The following is a 22,362-nucleotide window of genomic DNA, read 5'->3' as shown; positions in this document are numbered from 1 at the left end:
AGTATCTATGCAATCAAAGCCTCAGGAGGAAAGATAGAAGATGAGATAGTGGTAAGAAAGGTTCTCAGAATACTTCTTCCCCTTTATGCAATTAGAGTTTCAAAAATTCAAGAGATGAGATGCAATCCTGAGAATGATATAACTTTGGATGCACTACTGGGAAGGTTGACAACCTTTGAGTTAGAAAACTATGATATATATGTTCCTAACTCTAGCAAAATTGAGTTTGCATTTCAAGCCATGCTATCACTCAAGAAGAAAGCTACAAAATCTGAAAGACAATATGTGTCCAAACAGAGAAGGTAAGGAAGAAAATAAACATGAAAAGTACAAAGGAAAGAAGGATTTTAAAAAGCTACAAGGACTACAAGGAAAAAGGTAAGAAATATTTTTATATTGCTAAAGATTTTGATAGTAGTGAAGAAGATGAAATGGTCTACATTGTTGTTAAGAATGAATTAGACAATGAGAATGATAAGATGACCCTTATCTCACATGTTAGAAAGAATGATACATGGATTACTAATAGTGGTTGTTCTCACCATATGACTAGTGATAAACTTAAATTTGAGAACTTTGTACACTATGATGGTGGAAGTGTTAGATTTGGCTATAACAAACCATGTTATGTAGAAGGAAAAGGTTGTATTTCACTAACCAATGATCTCAGATGTAATAATGCTTATTGGGTTGAAGGACTAAAGCATAATCTACTTAGTGTGGCTCAATTGAACAATATTGGATTCAAGGTAGAATTCATGAATGGAAAGGCCAATCTATTGGATGGGAAAGGAAATTAGGTTGGGAGTGGCAATCAAACCAAAGGTAATCTATTCTACCTTGATCTAAATGAAAGTTCATATTTCATAGCTCAAGTAGAAGAAAACTTGTTATGACATAAAAGGTTGTGTCATGTGAATTTTGATAACTTAATCAACATAAGCAAAAATAGAAGAGTGAGAGGCATTCCAAGCCTCAAGAAACCTGACATGGGCATGTGCAAGAAGTGTCAAATTGGTAAGATGGGTAAGACAAGTTTTAAAAAAATGAACTATCATTCTGAAGAAGTGTTGGAGCTAGTCCATACAGACCTTTGTGGACCTATTGGCATAGAAAGCTACTATGGAGATAAGTAATTTATTTTATTTGTTGATGATTATTCTAGAATGATGGTAGTTATGTACCTAAAGGATAAATTAGAAGCTTTTCAAAAGTTCAAGAGGCATCTTGCTAGAGTGGAGAAAGAAATAGGAAATAAATTGAAATGTTTAAGATCAGACAAAGTAGGAGAATTCATTTCTAATTAATTCAATGAATTATGAAATTAGAGAGGAATCAAAAGGCAAGTGTCTGCACCTGGTACACCTCATAAGAATGACATAGCTAAAAGAAGGAATAGATCAATCATGGATTGTGCAAGGACACTAATGATAGAGAAGAACATCATTATCAAATACTAGAATGAAGCAATCAAAATTGTAGTTCATACCTTCAACCGAGTTCAGTTGAAGAAAGATTCAGAGAAAACACCTTATGAATTATGGTATGGATATAAACCTAATGTTTCTTATTTCAAAGTACTTGGAAGAAAATATTATATTCTGAAGTAGTCAAGAAAAGGAAAATTTGACATGACAAGTGATGAAGGCATATTTCTAGGATACAACAACAAGAGCAAAGCATATAAATGTCTGAATCTATCTACTCATAAAGTTATAGAAAGTGCACATGTAGATTGATGAGTTCGTAGGAAAGAGTGAAGAACAAAACAATAAGGAACGTAAAAACTAAAGAAACTTTGTTTACTATGAACTTGATACTTTATCTAATGCAACTGGGAATTGACATTCTTCACCACTCGAGTCTCCAAAATCTCCAATTCAACCTGAGTTGTAGCCAGTGCAACCCAAGTCACAGTTAGAAGGACCCAAGTTTCAGCTAGTGGAAATCAAGTCACAGCCTAATGGACCCAAGTCATAGTCAGTGGGACCTGAGTATGATTTAGTAGATCATTGTGAACCTAGCGAAGTCAAAAAGAAGGAGCCCAAACTTGCTAGATATGTCAAAATGCATCATGCACCTAAGAAAACCATCAGAGATCAATCAAAAGGCACAATGACAAGAAACAAACTTAAAGGTACATGTTTGCTTATTGAATTTGAACCTAGAACTGTAAAAGATGCATTATAAAATGAAAGTTGGATTAAAGCAATGAATGAAGAGATTGATCAAATTGAAAGAAATAAAGCATGGACTCTTATTCCTAGACCCAAGAATAAGAATGTAATTGGCACAAAATGGGTATTCAGAAATAAGTTGAATGAAAATGGAGAAGTTTCAAGAAATAAGGCAAGGCTAGTTTGCAAGGGTTATACTCAAAAGGAAGGTATTGACTATGGAGAAAATTTTCTCATGTTGCTAGAATAGATGATGTTAGAACATTCCTTTCATATGTTGCACACAAAGGATTCAAAGTATATCAGATGGATGTGAAATCAACATTCCTGAATGGAATCTTAAAAGAGGAAGTCTACATTGAGCAACCATAAGGTTTCATTGATCCTAGCAAAAGGGACATGGTTTCTAGATTACATAAAGATTTGTATGGTCTCAAACAAGCCCCTAGAGCCTACTATGAAAGGTTACATAATTATCTCATAAAGATTAGCTTTCAAAGAAATAATGATAACAAAAACCTTTACATCAAGGAAGGACTAGATAAGAAGATTATGTTGGTAGAAATCTTTGTGGATGATACATTATTTACTAGAAATGATGATTTGTGCAAAAAATTTCTAATGAAATGAGTAAGGAATTTGAAATGTCAATGTTTGGAGAGATCAGATTCTTTGTTGGCTTGTAGATTCGATAGAAGAAGGATGGTATCTACATCACTCAATCAAAGTACATCAAGGAGATACTAAAGAAGTTTGAAATGGAGAATTCTAGACTAGTTAGAACACCTATGTCGACTAGACATAAGCTTTCGAAAGATAATGATTCAAAAGAGGTAGATCAAACTACATACAAATCAATGATTGGAAAACTTCAATATGTAGTGCATGAAAGACCTTAATATATCATTAACAATTGGTATGGTGGCTAGATTTTCTGCTAATCCAAAAGAAAATCATATGATGGAAATAAAAAGAATCCTAAGGTATCTAAAGCATACTAAAGATTATGGTTTGTGGTATAAGAAAGGAGGCAACTTTGAGTTGAAAGCATTCATTGATGTTGATTGGGTAGGAAGCATTGATGATAGAAAGAGCACTAGTGGTGGAGCATTCTTTCTTAGAAAGAGGCTAGTATTTTGGACAAGAAAGAAGTGGAACTATATTTCTTAGTCTATAGCAGAAGTAGAATATGTTGCTATAATAGTCATTTGTTCAAATATTATTTGGTTCATGCAACTATTGACAGTTATGAAGGAAGAAATCAAGGATCCAAATGTTGTTTTTTTTCATAACACCAGTGCAATTAACATTTCCAAAAATCTTGTGATGCATACCAAAACTAAACACATTGCAATAAAGTATCATTTCTTTAAAGAATTGGTTCAAGACAAGGAAGTAAGATTGGAATATGTGAATAAAAAAGAACAAATTGTAGACATATTCACCAAGTCATTACCTAAGGATGCATTCTTGTATCTAAGAGGTAAGCTAGAGGTCATTCCCCTATCTTAAGCTCACTAATCAGATTTTAGTGATGCATCAACCAAGCATGTTGAAGATTAGTCAAGTTGACCCAATATTGTAAAGGGAAAATTGTATATGAGTTAGTACATCAAGTACATGCGAAGTCTACTAAATGTTATCTTTGGCATGATATGTCAAAGAGGGAGAGTTTGTTGTCAATATCAAGAAATTTTGTGATTGTTTATGTTTTTTGCATGAATTTTTAAAAAGGGGGAGTTTGTTGTCAAGTCAAATGAAGAGTAAAGAAGGAAAGTTTTCTGACAAGGGGAGAAACTAAAATAAGAGTAATCACAGAATTATTCTAGAGTGAGAGATTGATGTCAAAGGGAGTTCACACTGATAGAGGGATTTCTCATAGATGAGAATTAGAATAACTATAGAGAGGTACCCCCCCTAGCCGAATATATATTTTTCTCTAAAATTTCATTGTATTATGACGTGTTGTGTTTCCATCAATACCAAAGAGGGAGATTATTGAAAACAATTGTTCAATTTTATATTATCTTTGATGTTACAAAAAATGTCAAGTCTTTACCACCCAATATTTGCTGAGCTCACTTGGCCGATAAAGATAGTTTCTAGTGTCTTCTGAGCATTCCAAAGATAATCAAGTTTAGAGTCAATGTCTACCGAGTTCACTCAAGCACCAAAGAGAAGTTAGCATGGGACCAATGTTAACCAAGCTCACTTGGTTACCAAAGGGGATTCAGTTAAGGATACAATGTTAACCAAGTTCACTCGATTACCAAAAGTATGAAGAAAGTCCTTTCTGAGCTAGTGTTGACCAAGCTAGGTTGGCTAAAGAAGGATTTTATTGAGTCAACATATTTACTTTGATGAATTTATTTGTTAAGTCTAGCCAAAATATGGGATGAATATTCAATCTTTGAAAGTGTATTCAAGCTAACTTGACAAGGTAAATAATATAAGTATAAGATTAAGTTGTGGGATTGAACGTGAGAAATATGGGATTGGAAAGATAAATCAAGGAAGTGAATTGGAAGGTTATCAGAGTATCCTGAGTTGAAAAAGCTATAAAGTTTTATATGATCAAGGAGGATCAATTATTCAAGCAAAAATAGCGATCTAAAATCAGCAATACACTTGCATCAACAATCAGGTTGTATCATTGTTACTCTTTAATAATTATAGCAATAAATCAAATCTCTTAATAGAGTTAGCTTAACAACTATTTTCCAAATCCTCTGACAAGATGGCATTTCTAGATTGAAGTGTTTAAAGACCTTGAACAAGGCCACTCTTAATAGGGTGATTTAAATCCTTTAGCAGTGTCACACCTAACAATGTGTTTTGTAACCTTTAATAGGGTTAGCTCCTAACAAGGCTCACTTCAGAAGAGTGAAAAATAGTAACTAGTTACAATTGGTGGTTTTTACCAAATTGGGTTTCCATGTTAAATCCTACAGTTACATGTGTTCATGTTATTTTCTTTATGTTTTTGCAACTAAGTTATTTAAGGTTAATCACATTTAATATCATAAGATTTGCATGTTTAATATTAACACTGTAACAATACGTATATTTAGTATTAACTAAGTTACTGTGTTAATCAAGTGATTCAGTGCTACGTGAGTTACTACAATATTTAAGTTTCAGTAGAGTTTGATTTTGAATTGTACTGATATCTTAAGGGATCTTGGATTTGTTTTTGTGGTAATTGATTTACCCCTTCACTCTCAGTTACTCCTCTTATATTTCATGACCATGTTGACAAATCCTATAGCAACCTATCTCAGTTATGGGATATTCCAAATGTATTTGATATCTCACAGTATTCTTTCTTGATGCCAAAACTTGCAGTGTTACTTAGTGATTTAGAGAAACATTGCATATCTTTCCAACCATCCATCTTGGCATTGAGTCAAATATTCATTTAGCTTTACATGGGTGGTTGAACCCTATAAACACCCTTGTTTTGGCCATAAAGTGTCTAGATCAATCATGACAACCATGCATCGAAGTGTCTCCAAGGTGCACCAAGCATGTTTCAACTTCCATTTTCTAATGGCTATATCTCAGAGCTCATGAGGGCTATAGACAAATTGTCAGATGGTACACTATTGTGTTGATGAATTCTACAGTAACCTATCTTAGTTCTAAGAGATTCCAAATGGATTTGATTTGACATAGCATTTTCACTTGATGTCAAAACATGCAGTGTTACTTAGTGAATGGTAGACCATATAGCAATAGAACATATAGTAGTAGACCATACTTAGGCTTGAGATGTCAAGAAAATAATGGTAGACCATACCACAAAATTTACAACAAAGTGACACTAATGACAAAACTACATATCCCATCAACATGCAGAGTCATAACTAAAATCGAAATAAACTCATATTCAAGTGACAATATTTTGCATATGAATATGCACATGTTAGATTTTTAGAACTTTTTTGTAAAAAATTTGGCATATGAATATGCACATGTTAGATTTTTTGAACTTTTCTATACAAGATTTCGCATCTAAATATGCACATGTTACATTTTTACAACTTTTCTGTACAAAATTTGGCATCTGAATATGTACATGTTTCATTTTCACAACTTTTCTATACAAAATTTGGCATCTGAATATGCACATTTTACTTCTTCTCACTTTCTATATATACAAAATTTGGCATCTAAATATGCACATTTTACATTTCTTCTTAGTTTCTATATACAAAATTTGGCATCTAAATATGAACATGATAACAAAGTTACAAATTTTCAAATAAGAAATATACAATTTTTTCAAGAATTGTTCTATTGGATAGTGTAGAATCATTCTTCTAGATCAACACATCCTTATAGATTAGCTCTAACTCTTATTGTATCAAGTATTTTCTTGAGATTAAATTCACGAACTTTCCACAAATTCTTGTTAAGAGGTCTACCATGTTATTTTATCAACTGAATATTAGTTCCAACAACAATGTTAAATAAATGAAGAATATGTATATGTGTCTCAAAATCCTCAAACAACCAGGCATTAGAATTCCTGATAGGGTACATGTATTTGATTACCTTATAAGTTGATGTCATAATAATCATAAAATCACTTTTAATTTGGTGTTCATGAAACTAGACACAATAATACTACCTTCTAAGCCAAGTGAGTGTAACAAAAACATATCCTATAGGATACTTGATACCCTAACCATCAGTGACTATAGTTGTCAATTTATTTTTGGCCTCAATACAACGACACAAAATATAATATATCCCTTCTTCATTATCCTCATTTGCAATAATTGCATATACATGAACTATATTTGATGTAAAAGGATATATTAATATAAAAAATAATGGAGAGTGCAATCTTAAAGAAGTATTTTAAATTTACAAATTACCTAGCTCAAATAAGTTAGATATGTGGTCCCAATCTATTGATACTTAAATTTGGTTTAATTGTAATGCTCTAGGGATTTCATATGAATCAAAAGGTTGCAAAGGTCTACAAGACCAATTGTTAACCTAGTATCTTGATTTACATTCGTTCCATACATAATGCAAACACATGGAGAAAAATCATGTGAGTTGTTTAGTATAAACTACTAATGATAATTCATTTGAACTTCTAAAAGAATACATCTCACTTGATCCTTTAAGGTTAAGTCGATCCTACAAGTTTTCAATGTCATCTTCACTTATCAACCAAATACATCTAGAAACCAAATACTTACCTACATTACTTGGTCCCATAGTAGATTTACACCATTGCAAGTATTGATTTTACATCTTCTATCACAACACCACCTTCATACTTCAATTCCCCTCTGGAAAGTATTTTTTTCACACATGATCCTGCACCATCATGCTCTCCCTTTCCATGCCCTTCCTTGATGAAGTTCCAAAAAATGTTGGACAACACTTGTCATGTGCATCGTAGTCAACCAGTAGAACATCCTTGCATTCTTGAATTGTGTTGTGCAAATTTTTGACCATATTGTGTGTTGATTGTAGCGAATATCGCTTTCTATTAAACTACCATAGAATTTTCTAAAACAACCATTGACAAACTCCAATAAATGGATTTGATCATTGCTAATGTAGAAGTGATATACTCTCTTATACCCTTTCTATCCTTCTATGTGCTATCATGTGCATGAATGAATGCTATGTGCAGAAAAATTGAGACTTGTGTAGAGTGGTAGTACATGGGTTGTACTTCATTTTGAGACTTCAATGTGTAATTTTCACAAAAATCAACAACAAAGACAATTGTGCCCAAGGGGAAAGTGTCCTTACGCATCTTAAATTTCTCATCTAACCATCTAGCTCTATGTGTATGGCCTATGTACTCATTTACTAGTTTTTCTTAGAATAATTTCATAAAATCATCTACACATATATCCTTTTTCACTAACTCACACCTCTTTAACTCTTTTCCATCTTTAACACCATACATAATTGATTTGTACTTTCCAAGAGAAACAATTTTTTGACAAATTTTATGTATGCTATCTACATGTGCGCATGTTTTTGAATTTTGTAAATCATCACATTTATCATAAGAACCTTTCAAACACATAGCCTTATAATAAATATTGCCATCATCTCATGTGCATAGTATACTTGTAATAAACTCTCTCAACAACTTTGGAGGTTCTTATAGACTACATTCCTACAAAACATTGTTAATGTGCAAAGTACAACATATAAAATAATAAATATTCTTGTCTTTAGTATTTGATTTTGAACCAATGGTTTGACATGCATCAAAAAGGTTTCTCACAATGGCTCTTTCACTACTATTTTCAGATGATCGTAACCCCAAAATTCTCATCGTCTCTCTAAATTTCAAAAAAATTATCATTTCAATAACTACTTGACATCTTCCACTTACATTTAGTTTTTCAAAATATTTATTCCATATCTTATTAACAATTCTTCTACAATTTATTTTTGACATTTTATCATTCATTGGCCTCAGAAAAATTTCATCAATGTCAATTGGAAACTTTGGCTTTCTACAAACCATTCTTGGAGGTGTAGACAATGGTACATTACATCCATTAGGTGCATTGCATAAATTAGGTGCATTGTGAGCATTAGATGAATTAGGTACATGAGGTGAATTACATGCATCACATGAATTAGGTGCATAAGGTGAATATGGTTCATTATGAAAGTTATGTGCAAGAGGTAAAATAGGTGCTTTCTCTCAAATTTCAATTGGTGTGTGCTCTTGAATCTCATTTGCTACATTAGATGTAGTAATTTTGATTGATTTGTGCTCTTGAAATTCATTAGGTGCATTCATCATTTCAATATCAAATGGCGCATTCTCACCAGTCACCTCATGTGTGTTTAATGCTCTAGCTTGACATAATCTCCTCATCATACGGTCCCTTTTTTTCTTTTTTCTTTATCTTTTTTTTTTCCTTTGTTGCCTCTTGCACCTCAATTGATCTTCTCTTGTTCTTTCCCATTATTCATAACCTACATATAACAGCAAAATTGCATGAACATTAACTCAAAAAATAATTCATTTCAATCATTTTCTATAAAGTTAAAGTTATAATGATTATAAAGTATGAACAAGACACTCAAAAACATAAAATTTTGATCATTTTAAAGCAAGAAGACATAAATGTGTACCTATAGAAGAACAACCCAGGACACAACAATGACTTTGCAACAACTTGAAATGGTTGTTAAAGAAGTTAATATTTGCATATTGTACAAAATGTGTGTGTGTGTGTGTGTGTGTGAGAGAGAGAGAGAGAGAGAGAGAGAGAGAGAGAGAGAGAGTTTTAAGTGTAGTCTCTAAATATAATACCCCATATTCAAAGACACATATATTCCATTTCATAAAACATATATACTACAAATGAAAGGATTCCACAGGGGATATTTGTCTCCATTCCCAAATTATGGTTTTTGTTCTATTCTCCTATTGATATTATGATCCTTGTCTTTGGGATAGTCTCTTCTCCTTATTTTTATCCCTCATGTAGCTATGTTTGACATGACTATCTTCCTTGCTAAGGCCTATGGAAGTGTCATTTGGACTAGTTTCTTTCCCGTTAACTATCTTGGACATCGTGTCTTCATAAATCTAGTGGACATTGGAATTATTGTCAATTAGTATTATCCCTACTCAATTATTGAATTATATTATATGGGTTAATATTATATATTTGTTATTATCATATTATAGATTAAAATATAATATTGTAGGATTAATATATTGATGATTAATATTGTATTGATTACTATTTATTTTATACCAATATTAATATTTTATGATTATTACTTTTGAAGTACTCTTTGATCTATTGGTGTTATATTAATATCAATCATTAAAATTATATTGATTAATACTATAGGTTATAGTGTAGATCCATTTTAATGGTTAATATTATATTGATTAATACACACACATAGTAATATTGGAAAATAGATTCACAAGAATACAAGCTAGGAACTAGATAAATTCTCATGATTACATTAGAATACGAAGCCAACTAGAGATAAATATGATAGACCAACTCTTTTTCCAAGAGAGTCAATTCAGTATCATCCTTGGAGTTTATTTTCCTTTATTTCTCTAGTGCTTGTTTGAGTGATTTGAAAGACTATGCAATTAAGATTTGAGCATAAATGAATGATATTAACAAGTACATAAATTGAAACTTTCAAGGCATGAATAAAAATGAAAGGATAATTATGTGGTGTACCTATATCTAAAATCTAAAATGAAAAGTTGGATCATTATCAATCATAGTGTCGTTGTCCAAATGGATGATTAAAGATGTCATTTTAAGGCATGTTCCTTGAAACATCACTCAGAGATTGTTTATATGTATCCCAAAAAGACATTACAATAAGGAACATTTTTGTAATGTCCCCACTATTAGGGTTGGTTTGAAATACTAATCCCTGCAAAATAAATATTAGATTTAAATACTAGCAATTATAGATATACTATTCTTGCCATAGTTCTAGCCATTATGTCATTATCATCTAGCCATTTATACAAGGTTACTCATCTCTCGCACTAGCACTATAGCCATTTATACGAGGATCTCAATTCTTGCATTGGCACTATAAGATTCCATCAATCCCCATCTTAGCCATTTATTTAAGGATGACTCTTGACTTTATATTGGCATGAAGCAATTTATATAGGTGAGCAATGTCCTTACATTGGCACCATGGGTTCTTAATCATTTTGTAAGAAATATATGTACTAAATATTTAATTAACTTATATTCATAAATATCACTTCTTAAACGAATACCAGTACCAATACCTTAACAATTTCTTGTATTTACTATCTACATAAAATAGGAATAATAATGTAAGCAGTATACACTATACATTATCTTAGTCATTTAATAAAGAAAATATACTTACCTTTGTATGTGCCACCCGATGTCCTTTTACTCTTATCGATAATTGTACGGGATCCGATATGCTCAAATACTTCTGATGCTAACGGCCTTGTTCCATGTGCGCTAAACTTATTGGTGCGTTGTCTACTTAACTATCTCCCCCATCTGTATTGTTTAAAGACTTCTCGGTCCACGTCAACCCTCCACGTCGATATGCCAATGGTACTTTCGTACTTCGATACGTATGTGAGTCCACCTTCGCGTACCATATTAATTCCTATGTTTGCACATTCGCGGGTGATTTGTAAACTACCAATTCACCAAGGCGGGGTTTGTAAATCTTCATGCCGATCAAACAATGAGATGAATATCTGTGTTATATCCCGCTATATTTTTTGACCTTTTAAGCTTATATACTATCCATTTATTTATTAAGTGTCACGACCATTGATCACCAGTAATCGAGTAGCAAAGGGTTACGACCGTAGGTGACCCACTCCACGTTAGGAGATTAATTTCTTTTCGTTAGATAGTCAATTGATGACAATATAGAATTATTAATTTACAAACATATTTATTTATTTATTAGGAGTATTTATTTATTATAAATATATTCTATAATAAAAATATTTAATAATAGAGAAATATTTTGATTGATGTTTAATCAAAATAACAATTATTCTATTAGGAAAAGCCATTTTGTGAATTAATATCAAATTCCAATATTAGAGGGGGATATTACAATTTCAAATTAGGACATCTAAGAAAACATTATAAGTACAAGTTACAAATTACAATAAAATAAACATTACTTCTCTACTAGCTATTCTCCAATCTACTGTACTTCAGGGTCAGGCCCCCTTCTGGTTTCTTTTTAATACATCAAAAACATCACTTCTCTTCAAGAGTATCAAGAACAAGATACTTCACAATGGACTCTATAGTTTTGAGCAAGGATCTATTGTGATCTTTAGCAACAAGTGCTAACTAGGATTGAACTTAAAATATTTGCATCTTGAGCTTAACATTGTAGTTTATTTTCACTTTTAAGGTTTTAGCAAAAGTAGATTAAGTTTGTAGGAGGGATAGACATTAAATAAAACAACTTTATATCTTAGTATCCAAATATACAACAAAATTTGTTAATGAGAGGATTTTAACGATAGGTTTTGCATGCAATGCAAACCTAAATTATTGATTTCCAACTTAATTTGTTACTAAATATAGCAAGAATAAAGGATATAACTATTTCTCAAATTTGTTAAACATGTTTACATAAGAAGAAAATATGTTAAATGGATTCCAGTTTGTGATAGAATATACACTTGGTAGGATGGATAGAGAAGTAAAAAATGACTCTCTCGAATAACACCTTTAAATTGGAATTTTTTTGTGAAAGAAAATGTCCTTTTGGGCTCGTTTGGTTGTTGGAATAGGAATAGAAAATTAGGAAATATGTTTGAACTATTTTCCATTTGGTGCGACAATTGGAATAGGGAATAGGAATACATATTCCCATTTTCCCCCTAGAATGAGCTTATGTCTGTTCCATAAAATAGCTATAATTGGAATAGTCACTCCTATTCTCGCTATGCATTCCTATCCTCAATTTCTATGCCTACAACCAAACAAGCTCTTAGCTTTAGCTTCAAATTTCCAAACAATAAAGTTCAATGTGAAATATTTGGACTCAGCCCAATTCACTCATTGTTTTAAGTTTAAACCTGGTTATATTTGGATGAAAGGAAGAATTTTATCAGATTTTCAGAATCAATTTGAATATCTCCCAGTGTTTGATTTGATTGTGTGTATTTTTTAACATCAATGTCTCAAATCACACTTTGTGATAAATGAAGGTGTGATCCAAAAAATTGATGTTAAAAAATCATATACAACAAAATCTAGGAGCACAAAAAGATAATGAAAGAAAAAAGTTTACAATAAATTAGTACAAGAAATATATATTATTCATGATAGCCCCCACCAATAATAGAAACTGTTGCAAAAATATTAAAGAATAAAAGAAATTGATTAAAGAACTAACGGAACAACTTCAGAGGTTCTCAATAAAATATAAGATAGCTTGAGTGGAAAAATATTAAAGAATAAAAGAAATTTATTAAAGAACTAAAGGAACAACTTCAAAGGCTCTTAATAAAATATTACATAACTTAAATTTGTTTACCCCTTTAGAACTTGATGTGGATAACTATATATCTTTAATCACTTGTATGCAAATTTCTTAAATATTATGAAGAATAGGATATGCTTAAATGACAAGAAAATGATGGACACTACTAGATTCTCTATAAAATACACCTTTCACCAAATGTTAAAAATGAAAAAACATAACATATTTTTGCAAAAGTTTTCAATATCTTATGGTAAAAATTGTTTCGAAATAAAAAACATGACATATTTTTGCAAAAGTTTTCAATATCTTATGGTAAACGTTGTTACGAAACCAATTTAGGGAAAATAATTCCTGTCCGCGACTAGGGGCTGCTGTTTGTTTGAGTACTTTCACCGACATCTGAACTCTGCACGTTTATGAACCTTCCTGAAAATTCAATGATGCCTTTTTCTTCGGTTTCTTTCAAATCTCCCACATGAAAAAAAATTCGTCCTGTTGAATTTGAATAATTCAGTGGTCAGAGTCATAGCCGTGCCATTTATATCAACTGTAATCTTTTCTAGTCAATACAAGTCGTGATCATTGGCACCTTGCAACTAAGTTCCTCTCAAGAATATTTTTCGACGGAATTGTGGGGCTCTGTAAGTGTCCAAAACAAACACAGTTGGCGGTTGATTCGTATTGTTCTGTTAATATTGCAAATTCCGAATATATCTTGAAGGGGATAATGATTATATCTTTTCAGAGGGCAAAATTGAACAAACCCAAATGAAATTCTCACAGAAATTGATCTGCACCTTGACGGGACTTCTGCTGTCCAGAAGATGAAAGAAATTCTCTCTTGGATTTCAGGCGTGGCCTTCACGACCCCTCTGGTCGACTGAAATCGTGGAGCAATTCCACGGACTGTTGCCACTGGAAAGGAATCCAATGTGATAATATTTGGAAGAATGTTATTCAATTGGATCTCCACAATCCTTTCAGCAACGATCCGGAGATGGATTTACGGAATTCAACCAACGATGCTCATCCCAAGATCTTTTCCAGGTCACTTTTTTAAGGATTCAAACAACAGCAGCAACACAATAAAAAAAAATGATAATATTCAAAACAAGAAAGGTAGGATTCAAACAACAGCAGCAACACAATAAAAAAAATGATAATATTCAAAACAAGAAAGGCTCTGTTTTACTGCAGAGAAAAAAATTGATATATTATTCCAACTACAAATTGCTATTCAGCCAATACATTTATTCAAATAAAAATTGTTAAAACTAATCCCTAACACATAGATCAAAATATAGATCAGGAGTTCTGACAGTAGTTTTAGCATTATTCCATGCCTATGATTAAGGATGGGAGAAGAAGTAACTAAGACTAGACAAAAATGCATTCAAAAATATCATCTAATGCATGTCATATGTACAGTATGCTTCTTGTTTAAACTACTCCTAAATTGAAGTATTCTAAAAATTATTTATAGAATGGTGGAAATGGAACAGTGGAACTGGAGTTTGAAGTGAAGATCTTAGCATCAATCTTCATACTTCCCCTTGATGCTGAGAGGACTCACAATCTGATCTCTGAGTACCAAAAACTGATCTTTTGTAACTGCCTTTGTGAAAATGTTTGCAATTTGCTCCTTTGTGCTGATGTACTTTAACTCAACCGCTTTATTTTGTACCAAATCTCTAATAAAATGTTGTTTAAGATCGAAGTGTTTGGTCCTGCTGTGATGAACCAGATTCTTGGCCAATTTAATGACACTTATGTTGTCACAAAAAATCACAGTAGGCTGAACCTATATCTCTCCAATTTTTTCAAAAAGCTTCCTAAGCCATAAAGCTTGTGTGCCAGCTGAAGTGACCGCAACATATTCTGCTTCTGTAGAAGAAAGAGCAACCATACTTTGCTTCTTTGAACTCCATGTAATTAAACCAGAACCCAAAGAAAAACAATTACCAGATGTAGATTTTCGGTCATCCAAACAACCTCCCCAATCTGAATCACTAAAGCCAACAAGCTCAAACTTATTAGAAGAATAGTGAATGCCAAAATCTACCGTGCTTTTCACATACCTCAAAATTCTCTTGGCTGCCTTCATATGTTCCTCTGATGGATTTGTCATATACCTTGAAACCAATGAAACTGAATAAGCAATATCAGACCTTGTGTGAGTTAAAAACATCAAACTCCCCACAATGCTTCTGTATAATGTCTCATCAACAATTTTAACACCATCATCTCTACATAATGTAACTCCATGAGCAATTGGAGTGGAAAGAGATTTACAATCAACCATATCAAATTTTTTCAACATATCTTTTGCATACTTTTCTTGACAAATAAAAATTTCATCTTTACCTTGATAAACCTCCATGCCAAGAAAGTACTTCATGAGACCTAAATCTTTCATCTCAAACTCATTTATCATAGCAACTTTAAATTCATCTTTCATCTTTGAACTACTACCCATATATAACAAATCATCAACATACAAACTCACAATGAGAATATCATTACCTTCTTGTTTGTAGTAAAGGGTAGGTTCACTCTTACTTCTTTGAAAGCCATTCTACTGAAAATATCCATCAATTCTTGCATACCATGCACGTGGTGCTTGCTTGAGGCCATACAAAGCCTTCTTCAACTTGTAGACATAATCTTCTTTGCCTTGAATCTCAAAACCTTGTGGCTGTCCCACATATACCTCTTCTTCTAAGTACCCATTCAAGAAAACACTTTTCACATCCATGTGATGAATACTCCATTTCTTTTGAGCTGCAAGAGAGATTAGTATCCTAATAGTCTCTTGTCTTGCTACTGGTGCAAAAGTTTCTTCATAATCAATGCCATACCTTTGAGTGAAACCTTTAGCAACCAATCTTGTCTTGTGTCTTTCAACACTCCCATCACTATTATACTTGCTCTTATAGACCCATTTTGTGCCAATCTTCTTCTTCTTATGTGAAAGATCTAAAAGCTCCCATGTTTCATTCCTATCAATGGAATCCATCTCTTCATTCATTGCTTGCATCCAAACCTCATTAGCACATGCATCTTCAAAACATGATGGCTCAAAATCAGCTTTAGCAAGTAATGCAAAATTTACTGTCTCACCTATTGGATCTTCTTCATGTGCTTGATTTTGACACCTCTCATAAATATCACTCAATCTTCTTACCTTCCTTGGAGGACTAGAGGATGGACTTGCTCTTGGTATTGGTGAGGGGTTTTTTGGTGGGCTTGGTGATCTTGAAATAGAACCATTAGCTGGCTGCTCATTATCATTATTAGCAATATCATCATCATCCAAAACTGATTTTGGCTTTCCAACATGTTGTTTTTGATGACCATAAACTCCCCCTTCATCAAAAATCACATCTCTTGAAACAACAATCTTATTAGTAATAGGATTGAATAATCTATAAGCTTTGCTTTCCTCACTATAGCCCACAAAAATACATGATTCACTTTTAGCATCTAGCTTTTGCCTATTCTGATTAGGGATGTGAACATAAGCCAAACAACGAAAAACTTTAAAATGATTTACATTAGGCTTTTTCTCATACCATGCTTCATATGGAGTCATCTTGTGGAGGGCACTTGTAGGACTCCTGTTGAGAATATATACGGCTGTAGCAACTAAATCAGCCCAATAAGAATTGTTCAAACCTTTGGTTTGTAACATGCTCCTTGCCATTTCTACCACTGTACGATTCTTCCTTTCAGCCACTCCATTCTGTTGGGGTGTGTATGCAGTTGTGAGTTGTCTTTTGATGCCATTCATCTCACAAAAATTCTGAAAATTGTTTGAGCAAAATTCTCCTCCTCGATCTGTTCTCAAACATCTTATTGTGTTCCCTTTCTCATTCTCTACACGAGCTTTAAACTTCTTGAATGTATCAAAGGCTTCATCTTTAGTCTTCAAAAAATATACCCAACACATGCGTGAGTAATCATCAATAAAAGTAATGAAATATGACGACTTACCCAAACTTTGTGTTTGCATTGGACCACAAATATCTGAATGAATAAGTTGAAGTGGGTATTGGGCCCGCCATGCATTGCCTTTTGGAAATGATTCCCTTGAATGTTTCCCTTTTGCACACCCTTCACAAATCTGTTTATGCTCTTCAACCTTAGGCAATCCAAGAACTAATGCATTTGATGTTAGATTCTTCAAACTATTGAAATTTAAATGGCCATACCTGAGATGCCACAACCAACTTTTATCCTCATAAGCCATATTGACAAGCTGATTATCATTTTGACCAAACTTCAAAGGAAACATCCTATTCTTTGTCATAGGAACAACTGTAATCACTTTATTTTTTTGATTCTTATCATAGATAGTACAGTGCATGTTCTCAAATACCACTCTATAATTCTTCTCACATAGCTGCCCAACACTCAATAAATTATGCTTTATCTTGGGAGTATAATAAATATCTTGAACACTTTTCATACCTTCCTTTGTTTGAACATCCATGGCTCCTTTGGCCGCAACATCCACAGTATTGTTATTACCAAGAGTAATATTGGATCTGTAACTATCATCAAGCTTTGAAAATATTTCTCTGTTGCCAGACATATGGTTAGAGCATCCAGAATTCAAATACCAAACATCATTCACAGTACTTTCACCTTTCCCATAACACAAAAATAAATTACCCGAGGAAGGATCCTCATCTTGGTGGGAATAATTTGCACTATTGTTACCTGATTTCAGTCTACACTCTCTCTCAAAATGTCCATACTTATTGCAATGATAGCATTGGATGTTCCTTTTATCAAATCTGCCTCTACCTCTGCCTCCTTGAGCACCTCCTCTTCCTCTAGATCCTCTTGAAAAATTCTGATTTTGGCCCCTTCCCGAGCCTTTGTTGTTGTTACTACTGCTGCCAGCACCATTGTTCTTTGAAATTTGCAATTGGGAAGCAAAAGCCTTCTCATTAACACTGATAGATGTGTTCCTTATTCTATCCTCATGTGATATAAGAGATCCAACCAATTCATCATACTCCATGGTAGCTAAATTTTTTCTTTCTTCTATGGCAATTACTACAATATTCCATCTTGGGGTTAGAGATCTCAATACCTTTTGTATTATTTGCTCTTGAGCAATAAATTCACCCAAAGTGGCCATTTTATGAGTCACATCTTTCACTCTCACACAGAAATCTCCCACACTCTCTGTCTCCTTCATCTTCAAGTTCTCATATTCTCTTTTCAAGGTTTGTAGCTTCACAACCTTGATCTGATCATTGCCATGGTAAGCATCTTTTAGAGTCTTCCAAGCCTCTTTTGCTGTCTGTGCATCAGCAATTCGAGGAAACAAGCTCTTATCAAGAGCCATCTGAATGTGAAACAATGCCATTGCATTCTTCTTCTCAGCTTCTTTCTTCAATGTCCTGTCATTAGGTTGGAGAGTATTCCAATCTGCAGGCTCTTCATATCCAGATTCAACGATCTCCCAAAAATCTTTCCCAATCAAAAAAGTCTTCATCTTGATTGACCAATATTGGTAATCAACTCCATCAAACTCTGGGATTTGCAAATTGTGAGCCATGCTGCTGTCTTCCAAACACCTTCAGCTCTGATACCAAATGTAGGATTCCAACAACAGCAGCAACACAATAACAAAAAAATGATAATATTCAAAACAAGGAAGGCTCTGTTTTACTGCAGAGAAAAAAATTGATATATTATTCCAACTACAAATTGCTATTCAGCCAATACATTTATTCAAATAAAAATTGTTAAAACTAATCCCTAACACATAGATCAAAATATAGATCAGGAGTTCTAGCAGTAGTTTTAGCATTATTCCATGCCTATGATTAAGGATGGGAGAAGAGTAACTAAGACTAGGCAAAAATGCATCCAAAAATATCATCTAATGCATGTCATATGTACAGCATGCTTCTTGTTTAAACAACTCTTAAACTGAAGTATTCTAAAAATTATTTATAGAATGGTGGAAATGGAGCAGTGGAGCTGGAGTTTGAAGTGAAGATCTCAGCATCAATCTTCATTTTTGTTAGGAATCCTGGAAAATACGTTATTTCTCCATTGTTCAGTCTAAAGATGTGACAAGTCTTGGATTTGAGCTACAACTCTTTCAGTGGTGTTGCTATTCCTCAACAGCTCCCCACTCTGAAATATTTGCAGTGTTTGAACTTGTCAAATGCTGGATTCGTGGGAAAAGTACCAAGGGAGTTGGGCAACATGTCCACCTTGCGCCACCTGGATCTTTCAACTAATTATTACATTTCGTCTTCCTCCATTACAATTGGTGGCATGCAGATGTGGATAGGAAACTTGAGGAATTTAGAGGAGCTTCTGCTGGACGGGGTGAGTATGGCGCAAGTGACAAGCGATGAATGGAGCAAATCAATCTCCACCATGTACAATCTCAGGCGTCTTCAAATGTCCAACTGTGAGATCTCTTCCCCAATTTCCCCCTTCTCTTGGAAACCTTACCAGTCTAACCGACCTCCAACTTGGTGGCAATTCCTTCTTCTTCTCCATACCTGTTCACTTACAAAACCTTTCCAACCTTGTTTCCCTCAAGCTTAGCAACTGTGAGCTCTCCATCCTTTCTGCTCTGTTCAGCCTTCCAAAGCTTCAAGAAGTTGACTTGTCTGCCAATTTGGACTTGGGAGGGGATCTTTCAAGCATTCTGCCGCCATACTCTGCATCGCTGAACAGCCTTGTTCTCACACAGACAAGTGTAGGAGGAGCAATTCCAGATTCAATTGGCAACATCTCCTCATTGACACTCTTGGATCTCTCGGTCTGCTCTGTTCAAGGTAAGCTTCCACCCACTCTTGCAAATCTTACACGACTTGTAATGTTGGATATCTCAATGAACAATTTAAAAGGAAGTCTACCCCCGTTTGGGGCTAAGCCCCATTTAGGAACTTCATTTCCTTTGGCCTATGTCGATCTTTCATACAATCAATTGCAGGGCCCCATACCCACCATGTTGTTTAGTGCATTTGAGAACCTCCGCCATGTTGACTTGAGTCAGAACCGATTGAGCTGCGCCATTCCATCGCTTGACATGAATCTTACCTCCCTCACACGCCTTGATTTGAGCTACAATGAACTGACCGCCACGATTCCTCCACTGGCCAACACGAAGTCCCTTGTTCTGCTTGATCTGAGTAATAACCAGCTGACTGGCAAAATCCCGGATTCCGTTGGTCAATTACTTGACCTCGGTACGCTTGATCTAAGCAACAACTTGTTAACAGATGTCATACCTGACAGCATTTCCAATCTCTCTAAATTGAAGGTTCTTTCCCTGTCCTCTAATCGGTTAAGTGGGAACCTTTCCGAGTGTCACCTTCATAATCTCTCTAGTCTGGTATCTCTAGACATTTCGAAAAATGATTTATCAGTGAAAGTCAGTACAACTTGGATTTCCCAAAACGCGTTTAGAAAATTGAAATTAAAATCGTGCAAAATGGAGGGTGAGTTCCCGGCCTTCTTAATTACTCAAACTGAAATTTCCACTTTGGATTTGTCAGACAACAGATTACGGGGCAGTATTCCTGAGTGGATATGGGATTCCCCTGCTCTTGAACAGCTCAATTTGTCCTACAACAATTTTGTCGGCGCTTTGCCTTCTATGCTAATGGAGCCCAAAACATTGACGATTCTGGACTTGCATTACAATAACTTTTATGGTCAGCTTCCGCTTCCTCCTCTTTCAGTGGTTGTCTTGGATCTGTCAGAAAATCAGTTTCATGCATCCATTCCAGCTGAAATTGGAAAGAATAAATCTAGTTACTTGTCTCTGTCTCACAACACTCTGAGTGGTAGCATTCCATCATCAATATGTGAAGGGTTGTCTATGGAGATTTTGGATTTTTCATACAACAGTCTTACGGGTAAGATTCCTCCAGCTTTTTTCAACTGCAGCTCTCGTCGAGTACTGAATTTGGAGAAGAACAGTTTCGAAGGTGAGTTGCCAGCGGAGTTGGGAAACATGGCCTCGCTTCAAACACTGAAAATCGGGGGAAATCGTATAAATGGAGCTCTGCCAAGACTTCCAAACTGTACGCAGCTGCAGATTTTAGATATGAGGGACAACAGTTTAACAGGGAACATTCCTTCAAATTGGATTCAAGACCTTCCTAATCTTAAGATTTTGATCTTAAGATCAAACAGATTTGAAGGAAGTGTCCCTGCTGATATAATCAAAATGCCACATCTTCAAATATTAGACCTTTCAACGAACAGTTTCTCAGGAGCTATTCCGGATAGCATTTCAGAGATGAAGGGCATGGCAAACGAGTCAGAGATTACAGAAGTCTTTGAATTTGGATTGATAAAAGATGTAAAATATGTAGAGAAAATAGTAATCAGAAACAAAGGATTGGAGCTGGAGTATGTGAGAGCTTTGAGTTTAGTAAAATGTCTTGATCTATCAAGCAATAGATTGTCCGGTCATGTACCTGAAGGAATGGGATCTCTGATGGATTTGATCATTCTTAATATTTCAAGAAACAACATCAATGGTTGTATAGCCAAGTCCTTGGGAAACATGGCACGGCTGGAGTCCCTTGATCTCTCGCAAAACAACCTGTCTGGAGTCATTCCTACTGAATTGCAATCTCTCACATTTCTGAGTTACTTGAATCTGTCATACAACAATCTTACAGGGCAGATACCGCGAGGGGCACAATTTGCAACATTTGAAGCATCAGCCTTCTCACATAATCCAGGTCTATACGGCTTCCAACTAAACGAATCACGCTCGCCGTCGCCAAAGGATGAAAGTAAGCCTAAGAAGAAAGAAGAGGTGAACAAAAACAGGGGAATTGACAGTTTTATTGTGTTGATGGGGATGAGCTTTGGAGTGGGCGCGGGCATAATTGTAGTTCCTCTGTTGTTTCTGAAGAAACGCAAAGAAAAGTTGTTCCAAATGTTAGACAGTGTATTGATGTGGGTTGTCGACTTCATTGCATGTGAGAAGCTGATTCCTTGTGACAAGTTGCAGAAGGCAAGACTTTCAGATGCCCAAGACATAGACCATTCCAAAGAAAGCAAGAAAGTAATACGCTTTTGCGTACGTTGTACTCAAATTGATAGAGGGACTAAAAATACAGTCCATACTAAATGTATATGCCGACAAAAATAGTGGCATCTTCTTGTCTATAGAAAA

General features: G+C 34.2%; 1 pseudogene; it reads left to right on the top strand.

The window, feature by feature from the left end:
* The first annotated feature begins 283 nt into the window (after positions 1-283).
* On the top strand, positions 284-22,362 carry LOC149549906 (receptor-like protein EIX2; annotated as a pseudogene).

Source organism: Cupressus sempervirens, chromosome 7 (assembly GCF_028749045.1).
Source record: "Cupressus sempervirens isolate cs-2001-9-10 chromosome 7, ASM2874904v1, whole genome shotgun sequence".
NCBI classification, from domain to species: Eukaryota; Viridiplantae; Streptophyta; class Pinopsida; order Cupressales; family Cupressaceae; genus Cupressus; species Cupressus sempervirens.
The sequence above is the reverse complement of the archived record's forward strand: the minus strand, read 5'-3'. Positions and strand labels throughout refer to the sequence as shown.